Here is a 10,416-nt window from a genome sequence, read left to right on the forward strand (position 1 = left end):
GAATTAGTCGACTATAGCAAACTAAGTGAAACCGAATGTCAGTTAGTCGGAACTATATGGCCCGAAAATGAGCACGGTCGGTTCGGACCCAAGATGGACCTATGTTCAAGATGGCCGCCACTGTGAAATACGCCGTTACGACCGAACTATAAGTGCGTTCGGTTATTAGTTCCGACCACTAGTCGACAACTACGAAAAAACCGAAGTTCGCCCAGGCTCAGGCCAGATACCTATTCTCGGGAACTTTACCCGCAAGATTCATTTCTTCGAGAATGTAACTCTACACTCAAAATATAACCCTAACTGTAGAACTGGGTCCTGGCAGACGCGGGTTAAGTTGAAATGTAAGTCAATGTGTGCTGAGTACACTGATGTTCGATCCCCCTCTCTCACAACTGAGGAAACCACAGCCACATTGGGTCCCAGGTGCTTTCCATTTCATCGTTGAATCCTATTTTCAATCCCGACATCGATAACGCCCTTTGTTCATGCCCGGGACGACATGTGCCGTGTGGTCTCAATCAAAGCCCAATGCATACGTATTTGTTTTATTTCAATTCGTTCATATTCAAAACCGTGGAATTGAGCTCAGGTATAGATTGAACGTATGTACAGAACTGTTTAGACTGTGCGTTAGAAAAACAGCAGTTTTCAGCGAAAAGACTAAATGAAATTGCTGTACAGCCCTAATACTGCGATACAGCGTGACGTGATAACGATCCCTGGGGGTTTTGCGCATGTCCTACTCGTCATTAACCGCTTTTTGAATCTGTTTATCTCTGGTAAATCATTTCTAACGGCTTTTCATGTTTTATGGAGGTGGATGACACATCATTCTCTTTTCATTAACGCGCCGTACTTTAGTTGTCGTGGCAACAGTTTGCTGGTTGCGCGTTCACTCGGAACACAGCTCCACGCGCGGTCGCTTTAGCCGTGCAAAAATACTTCGGCTAGTTTAGGAAGAGAAGGACCGAGTGACGGAATATGGGAGGCAACGAAGTCAGTTCGCAATATCTAAAGCAGAGAAACAGGAAACAGCCTGCACAGAAACACGAAAACAAACATGTTTTATCTCGGACACTATATTTCATGTTTCTGGTATCTCGTTAACGCACGCGACACAGGGAAACGCTCGGAAACATGTTTCCATGTTTCCCTGCGTCGTATGTGTTGGGCTTGTACTCTCAGTTCAATATGGTTGAAAATCAGCTGAAAAAGTCACGTGGGTGCGAAAACTCCGGTACACAGATTCAAAATCGTTTCATAACCGATTACTTGACCCAAAATTCAAATCGTAACTCGCCAATAGCACAATCGAATCTTCAGAATTCTACGATGACAAAGAAATTGCATAGAATCCAAGCCTTGTTCGTGCATTGCGAGTTTGTATGAGATGAACTAGATATAAAAGCCATTCCCTTATAGTGAACCAGATTCAATTTTTTAATAAATGTTTGTTGAAGGTCTATAGCTATTGAGTGGTTGTAGTAAAATGTGTCAACCATGCGTCATGCTGGTTAACACTGACTTTATATTCCGATGACACATTTACTGGTAAATAGGTAAATACCCTTTGGCTTTGATTATGAAATTCGACAATATTTATCTAGCGTTTTATTGTTAGCTTTCGGTTCAGTTTCATGTCCTGTTAGAGCTCTCATATTGATAAATGACCTACATGCATAAACACACTTCTTTTTGATATTGATAATGATGAACGCCTTAATTTTCATCTAGAATGAATACATCGTACACTAGATACAGATGAGTGGCATTTTGATTTTTTGACGCCGTAAAAAACCGTTGCAATGATGTTTATATACATTGATACCCAAAACGCGTTATTTGAGGGGTTCTGTGTAAGTCGATGTGCGCTACGTCATCAATATTGGCGTTTTAAAATGACAATAACAATTGTAAATTTTGGCCCTTATTTTGTAATCAAATATATTTCACTCTTATTCCATTCTTAATAATCTTTAACCATAATGTTTGAGAGGATGTGCGTAATCAATATATCGGGTCTAGACTGGTTGCCGGTGAATTCAAATGAATTATCAATGCATTAAAATCCAAAATAACTTTATTGATCTTTAATATCATACTTTATTGTCGACAGTGTCAAGCGATATATGTGTTATTTTTCAAGGCGTCATTAAACTGTCAAGTTAGTTTTCTTGTATATGTAAGGGAAGAATGGCATCGCTAGTCATACGAAAGTGTAACAGTCGTTTCTTTGCGAGCCTAATCTACGAAACGTTTTATCGCAACAGGATTGCAATAATACATGGTTCGCCGATACGTGTCGATACTTTCTGGTTTATAGTATTCTATTCAACGAACAGTCTTCAATTCTCGTTTCTTTTCTTCCTAGTTTTCTTTTTGTTTCACGTCTATCCTACTGCTTGCTTGCGACAGCAGCCTAAGGCTTCCCTTGGCCCACACACAGGAAAGCTTCTTTTCGTTATCTCTATCTTGTACACGTGTAACTGTGCTTGTCGAAAACGATTTGTAAATTCAATTGTTTATCGTTCGTTTCTGTCGTTGTGAATCTATTTTGTTTTCCCGGTGAAATAAACTTACAGTTAAACATGAAATTTACACACAAGTATGTGACAACGTTTGTTTACCGTCGGCCATTTTACTTGGATTCCTAGTAAGTAGAGAATTCGATCAAGGTCCACGCGTTTTCCCTAATGAGAATTGTAATTGACAACGTTTTACTGATTCTACAGGAAATAATTGGCCATCTTTAGCTGGTCTGAACTGCTTCTATTCAGTATAGGCGCTCTCTCAATTTGTCAGAAAACCCGTCAGTATCCAATTGCTAATTCATACGTCGGTTTACATAGCAACAGGGGTTTTATCTATCGAATCCTTGGTGCAGAAAGGCCGTAACGATTTCGATTACAAAGTATCCGTTTCTTTTTCATAATCGGTGCCATCCAAGCTAGATGAATAGAAATTTGTTTGAAATGACCGAATGATTGCAAACTAACGAAATCCCGATCTAATCTGTAAAACAGTTTTCGCTTTTAAAAGAAAATTGAGCGTGAACCAAATGCGTCGTGTTTATTGCTATATTGAATTTTATAAACCAAAAAGAATAAGACTATTTTGTCGATCATATATACCCACTGCAGGTGTTAGTCGTATTGTCTGCAGATCAAAGGAACTTAAGCTGTCGATGCATTAAAAAATCAAATCAAATCGAGTAATAGCTTTAATTGCTTTGCGTCGCTGGATAATTTATTCAACCGGATGCTTGATAATTTCGTAAAACGCCGATGCCTGGTGGCGATGACATTTTAACGTGTAATCGTTGGAATTCTATCCCGGTGACATTTACCGAAACACAATCGACGCTTCACACAATGATTTCTTTCTCTGTGTTCTGTAATTTCATTAACAAAAACTTTGTCAGACTCGAAGAATTTCAGCGACATTTTGCTCACAGAGCCACGGAAAATATGTGCAATACAGCAATGATTCTAGATGGCTGGCTTAAGTCTTTCAGTGGCCGGCCCCAGTCTTGCCATTTCGCATGATTTCCAATCCGGCCGTTGGTTGAGCATGTAACTTTTCTCCGTTAACTGTTTTGATCACGTTTTTAAAATTTGACGCCGTTATAACCGTGACAATAATGTTTATATACATTGATACCTAGTACGCGCAAGGGGTTCTGTGTGAGTCAATGTGCACTACGTCATCAATACTGGCATTTCAAAATGACAGTTGTAATTGTGAATTTTGGCGTTTATTCTGTAGGCTGATTAGATATATTTCATAGTTCTTATCTTATTATTTTCAGAGGATGTGCACTGCATCGTCAATACATCGGAGCTAGACTGGTTGCCGGCCAATTTAATTCAATCATCGATATATGCAGAAAAATAACTATAAATAACTATAAAATAACTTATATGCAAAAAATAACTTAATTGATCCTTAATATTGAATAATTTATACTTATTGTAGACGATATTGAGCAGTAGATGTTTTCTTCAATAAACGTGTCAATAAACTTTCAAGTAATTTTCCTTGTTAACATTGGCCTTTTAAGAGTCGTGATTAAAAAAAGTTGTAATCGGTACTTTCTGTGGCGTATCTTTTTCATACGACGCGATCTTTGAAAATCAATTCATCCTTTTAACGGTCTTAATTTCATTAGAGGATTTATCGACATAAAATACGCTATCTTCTGATTTCAGACATCGCTCGGTCGATCTTTTTCAATAACCGTTATATTATACGGGTTTGAAATCTATCACTTTAATCGGCTAAATCTATCCGATTTCCAAAGCGATTTTTTCATAGACGTATCTAATTAAATGGCCCCTTTCTGTCGGTCGGCAGCTCAAAATCTACGACGAACGCCGTCGTAAATTATCTCAAATTCGATTTGCGTTCGCCGCCTTACAAATTGAAAATGAAAGCAATTACGGTTATTAAAAAAAGAATTCAAAAGACGTAATTCATTTCAGTCGTTAGTAAACACGCCTCGTCCAATCATGCGATAATTACGTAGAAAACCAGGTTCGAGTCCTTGATTTAACTGCAGTTTATGTTTCGTGTTTTTAGATCGGTACATACGAATAAAGGATACTTTTTACGCTCATTCAAATCTCGATATCTCGTTAGCAATAGATCTTGGAGAATCTTAAGTATACGACGGCTTTTTCGGAGAAGAGATTAGAAAATATAACTGGGTTCTTTTTTACCTTTCCTTAAAACAACTCATTTGGTCTGTACCCTGCATAGCCCAGTTTTATAAACGGGTATTGACTGAGTAACTCGGGGGTTTTACAAATTAAAAATGAATTCAGTTAATAGCCCCCGGGTTAATACAAGTCTATGAAACCGGGCCCTGGAGATTACGACGCAGGTTTTATGATATCATATGATCTTATTTTCATTCAAAACTTTAACAAAATGTACGTAAAATAAATTGATTAGATAATATTCCGAGTGTAGACATGGATGATGTATCAATACTAAAACATTATCATCCCGATGGGTAATGAGACACATGTACTTCATATACAATTAGCCAGACTGCAAAAAGTCTCATTTATTATTCTCTGGGTGGATTAAATTACTATTTGTGAAATAGAAAAAAGAAGTTTATTTCGAAGTTGGATTTAGCGACAAATAAGGCGATTGAATGGCACGCGCCACTTCAACCTTGATCGCACGAAATGCAAAAGAAAAGCCCAATTCAGGCATCGGCCGACAACATATCATCTACGAAAATGACATTTATCCGAAATTGAATTGAAAGAGTCCTACTTTGTGATGCTCCAACTAATCAACTTGCCATTTCTAATTTTGGTTATTCGCGGAAAAGCTCACCGAGTGAAATGTCAATTAGTCGAGCACGTCGAAAAACAGTTTCACTCACGTTTGTCGTAACAACGAAGAGGCAAAAATGCAAACTCGGTCTTGACTGAAAGGGTTTGTTTTTAATGAATGACGCGTTTCTTTCTTCGGAATCGTGTTAATGTCTAGCGTTCTAAATGTGAAATATGAAAAATGAAACGTTTTCCTGAATATCCAGAAAAAAAATTGATCAGTCGAATATACGTATCGTTTCGTGCAAATTAATTTCCATCCTTTTTCAACAATTAGAAAATGTATTAAAATTAGCAGGTAATTCGATCACTGTGTACGTGTTGTTATGTAATTAAAACTGCTGCTCAGCTCCAATTATATGATTTTATCGTGTATTTGAAGAGCTTCGAATAATCATTGAAAACTAAAAGGTTACATGAGCACATCACATTTACGTTTCGTGACATTTAGTCTCTTAGTTAATTATATATGCTTGAAATATCTGAGTTTTGAGAATTTCTTGTAGAAATAGAAGTTTATTTAATCATGTATCGTTTATGATCTGTGACATTTAGTATATTCCAATCCTGTCGATGTAATACACGTATTTCTTTAAATTCTAATTGTATTTCTTACATCAACATCGACGAATGCATCTATAATTTGCAAATGTTTGGCTTAGGCAATCTGTCAGGTAAGCTGATGGCAGAAATGTCTAGTATCATATATGCTCAACTGTTTGTGAAATATGGAGCAATAGACCTTTTAACTTTTAACTTTGCCTATGAATATGATTCGGAATCTGGAATTCTTTTTAACATCAACCGTTTCTGCAATCGTTCGTAATTTTTTTTTTCAATAAGGAAAGGCTTGAAATCGGTGTTCATTTCTGAATTTTTCCTGTTCTACTCAATCATTTTGAGAATCAAACCGACATACGTTAGGAACCGACATACGTTGAACGAACATTACGCATTTATTTCAACGTGAAAAAAGTAGATATGGCATGATGCGCTGCGTCGTCGGTGGTTGAGCTGATTGTCAGCAATTACGCGGGACAAACACACAACAACATCTGTAAATCGAAAGTTGAAAAATCACCCTCATTTTTATCCGTTCGTAAATTTGTCACGTTCGCAGTTTTATGATCGATCGTACCCGGCTACACGTTGTTCAATAGGAAAACGTTTTCTGGTCACGACCGCACACATTATCCAATTTAGAAACTTTTCCGAAGAGTAAATATTTCATGTTTCAGATCATCGCCGAAAACTTCTTCTTTCTAGAATATTCCAAACTGCGTTCTGAAGAAATTAGAAATCTTCTCAAGCGTTGTGTATTTATGTTTTCTTGTTTGTTTGACGGAAAAGGCAAGCCCTCTTTTCTTATAAGTAAACATCACGCTATCATTGTACTAGTTGTGCTGAAAAGGCAAAACTGTTAAGATAATTAAATTCATAGTGTCATTCATGAATATATCTATATGGCAATGTAAAATTGATCATTGTCCGACTTACTCATATCCATGCATCTACTACGGAAGCTAACCATTATGTACTAAAGAGATATGATTATTTCTCTATTTTTTGCCGATTGAAAAGTCATAAAATTAAACTAAAATTCTACTTTGTATCTAATTCTGTGTTTTTTTTCCAATTTAATTCCGACTTTTCCACGGAATTAGATCATTTTCTGTTTAATTTTTTAACGGGAAGACAAACCATGTCCCCAGGACGCTTCCGTAATTTTGTACAATATATTATACATTATTTCTGTGCTCTAAGCAATTGTCTTTTTGAGAAATAAAATAAACTAAACTGTTGATGTGTCATTGTTACAAATTTATTATAGTCTTTTGGTGAAGTACAAAACAAGTTAAGTATACCTTTTTTACCGCGATGAACGATCCCACGATTGTTAAAATTTCAAGTTTCTGACAGTTTCGAGATGTAACTAATTCTTGTCTTCAGAAAAACAGTAATTCTACACTGGGAATAGATTAGCTTATCCGAGGCCCTTAACCCGTCTTCGCGAACGAAATGTTTACCTTCAAGATTCCGCGCTCGCGAGTTAGATTAAGCTTATACGACATACGAATAGCAGCTCTAGAAACGACACTGGGTCCCGGGAGTGATTGATTTAGCTGGAATTGATCAGTTCGGAGAAGAGAGCGCGAAGTCGTTTTTATTCGGGGGGGGGGGGGACAATCGAACGCGACTATCGCGCTCAATTCGACCGGTTTTATCAAGATGTTGCGATACTCCGCCGCAATCTTGCACGAATAACCGAGACTTTTTTCTCGATCGGAGTAGAACCCGAAATGTGATTTAGATAACGGAATATTCTATGATAAATAAATCCCGCGGCGAAGAAGACTCGATCTCCGCTTTTGTAATACTGGTATTCAACAAAGATGACTGATCTATCGGCGATTAACTATAGAGAGGCGCCGTTCTCAGACGGAGGAAAGATGGAAATTGTGTTTATTTCGGGGCTTTGGTCTATTCTACTTTTACTACTCGTTAATCAACTGTTTAAGCGGTGAAATGTACATCAGTTTGTTGTTTTTCTCGACCTTCTTCTTTACAATAAACCAAGATTAACTCGAATTAACTTCGAAATGACCAATTTACGGTATTTCATAGAATATTCAGAACATATTTTGGGTTAAAAAAAGATTAGGATTTGCTTTCCTAAGCTATATACGAGGGTATCATACATTCTATTCTTTTTTTTCTTTTCTTCATGAAGGACACGAGTCAGATTATTGGTATTTACACTCAATTCCAATTTTACAGTGGTATAGGTGTCAGCTTATTAGACGGTGTTGACATTTACTCGTTCTTGTATTAACACTCAAATCCGACGGAACAATTAGTTACTAATGGGAACTGAAAACGTCGACATTCTTCGAGAAATTGCTTTTGTTTTGAAAACTTTTTCGGACTGAACAAACCGATATATCGCAGAGAATGATCAGGTTAGAAATTCAACACGCTAGCGATCGTTTAAACATGTCCAAACAAGTTAAGAATCGAATGGAAAATGTCCCATATGAACAACAAGATGGCGGCTTCCAATCCGATGTATTCAACATTAATGGTTCTACTAATCGTACGCCGTTATCATCATGTAATCGCTTGAGTTAGTAGAGCAGTGGGTGGCGAGGCCTCTCCCGGGCTCGGTTCTCAAACTGTTATCCCTTTTTCCCGTGAAGCAGGATTTGATACCGAGGCCATTGAAAGTCAGGTAAACTTGATTCAGGATAGATATCGATCTGTAAACTTGCCGTCTAGCCTCATTGAGCATGATAAGTGGTCATCCGGGATGTCTTAATAATGATAACGTTATTTAGGCCAAAATATTGGAATCATTGAAATAGAACGTACGTATTTTCGTCGATTTTTATCGTTTATTTTTAAGTCGTTCGCATCGAGAATTCTACATGTCGTACAATATCAAGTCAGTTTACAGTCTGTGTTTGAAGTGCGCTACGGGGGGGGGGGGGTAAGTTTCAATAGTTAGAAGGGGGAATACTTGATTCGGTGAGTGACGTATGATATACCAGCATTTCGAGTGATCCATTGCAGATAGCTGGCGGAATAAATTCCGAGCACTAAAACAAGCACTTAAAACGCACTATTGCGTGCACTTTCCGCCGGGAATGTTCAATAGCGACGGAATCTGGTAAATTGAATGTTTTTTGTGTTTTATTCCGACTAGATTTGGTTTGATCGAAATACCCCGGGGAATGTGTGATAAACTTTCATCGAATCATCGATGCATGTTTGCGTCGTTGATTGACGGTGTTCAAAACGTTGTTAAGTAAGTAACCGTTGTAAGTGGATCTTAAGTAACGATTGAGTAACCCGGTAAATCATTTTGGAAATTATGCCGTTACGTATATTCGTGTAAAAAGCTTTTACATGCATACACATAATGATAGAGGCGTGCGTTGTGATACAGACATGTCCGCTATAACCGATAATTAGAAAAAACTCAGTGTGAAATGAATCAATTCATTTTCCCCGAGATGTTCGATTTCTTCGTTACGATATCTAAGGCGGGTTTCCATTGATCTCTACCGATTCAGGGAAAACTCTTCTGGCAATTCATTTCAACAAGAATACGCTCTACCTAATTCCGGAATAGCGTTATCTGTAAACCTGACAGAAGCCGCCGGTAGAGAGTTTTTAATCCGGAATTACTATTCCCAATCGAAACCTAAAGCCCAGCGCACGTGACACAGGGAAACGCTCGGAAACGTGTTTCCCTGCGTCGTGTGCGTTAGGTTAAAATGTTTAAGATTTTCTGCTCATATAATTCGAACATTCCGAAGCGAAGTTTGGGAAACTATTCATCTCTGGTTGCATCACCAACTCGGCTTAAGTACACCCTAGCGCCGCTGTATTTGAGTAGTCTGATCGATGCATTAAGAAAAAGTTCCTTGCGTAACAGACGACCAAGATGCATTTAGTAACTGCAACACGTATCCGTTTCATCGCTGGAAGGGGCCTATATCAACGGCGAGCAGGGATTCCTTCTTCAATAACCCAATTTCCGATTTTCTTATTTTCTCAAATGGCTGACGGTCGAAATGAATTAGAATTCTTTTTCGCAGTTTCGCGGACTGGCTCATTTTCAATTCTGTCACGTTCATCAGATCGTTAAGGAAACGATCAGTCATTTTCGATCGCGAGTATATCGAGTCCCAGGCGGCTCGCTCGAAATCGTTTTCGCCCGAAATGATTATAATTACTAAGTTAACCTTCAAATAGAAAACGTGTCTTGTTGTCTAGAAACACCGTTATACCGCCCACTACATGTAGGTTTCTCTAGCCTATGGCAGGCGAGAAGAAATTGGCGTAATTAAGAAACGTGGTGAAAACCGAAAGACTGTGAAGCACATCCCGAGGACTCTTGCGGTATTCATCGACATGGTCAGGAAAATTTTCTCGTTAATTGCACTTGTCTTAAGCGTGTTTGAAAAACAACGGTTCCGCAGTTCTTCTCAGGACCCGAGGGTAGACGCGGAACAATCCTCACCGGTGATTGATCGTGTAGAGCTATTTGTCAGCGAGGATA

This window comes from Tubulanus polymorphus, chromosome 7, assembly GCF_964204645.1.
Source record: "Tubulanus polymorphus chromosome 7, tnTubPoly1.2, whole genome shotgun sequence".
In the NCBI taxonomy this organism is placed as follows: Eukaryota; Metazoa; Nemertea; class Palaeonemertea; order Tubulaniformes; family Tubulanidae; genus Tubulanus; species Tubulanus polymorphus.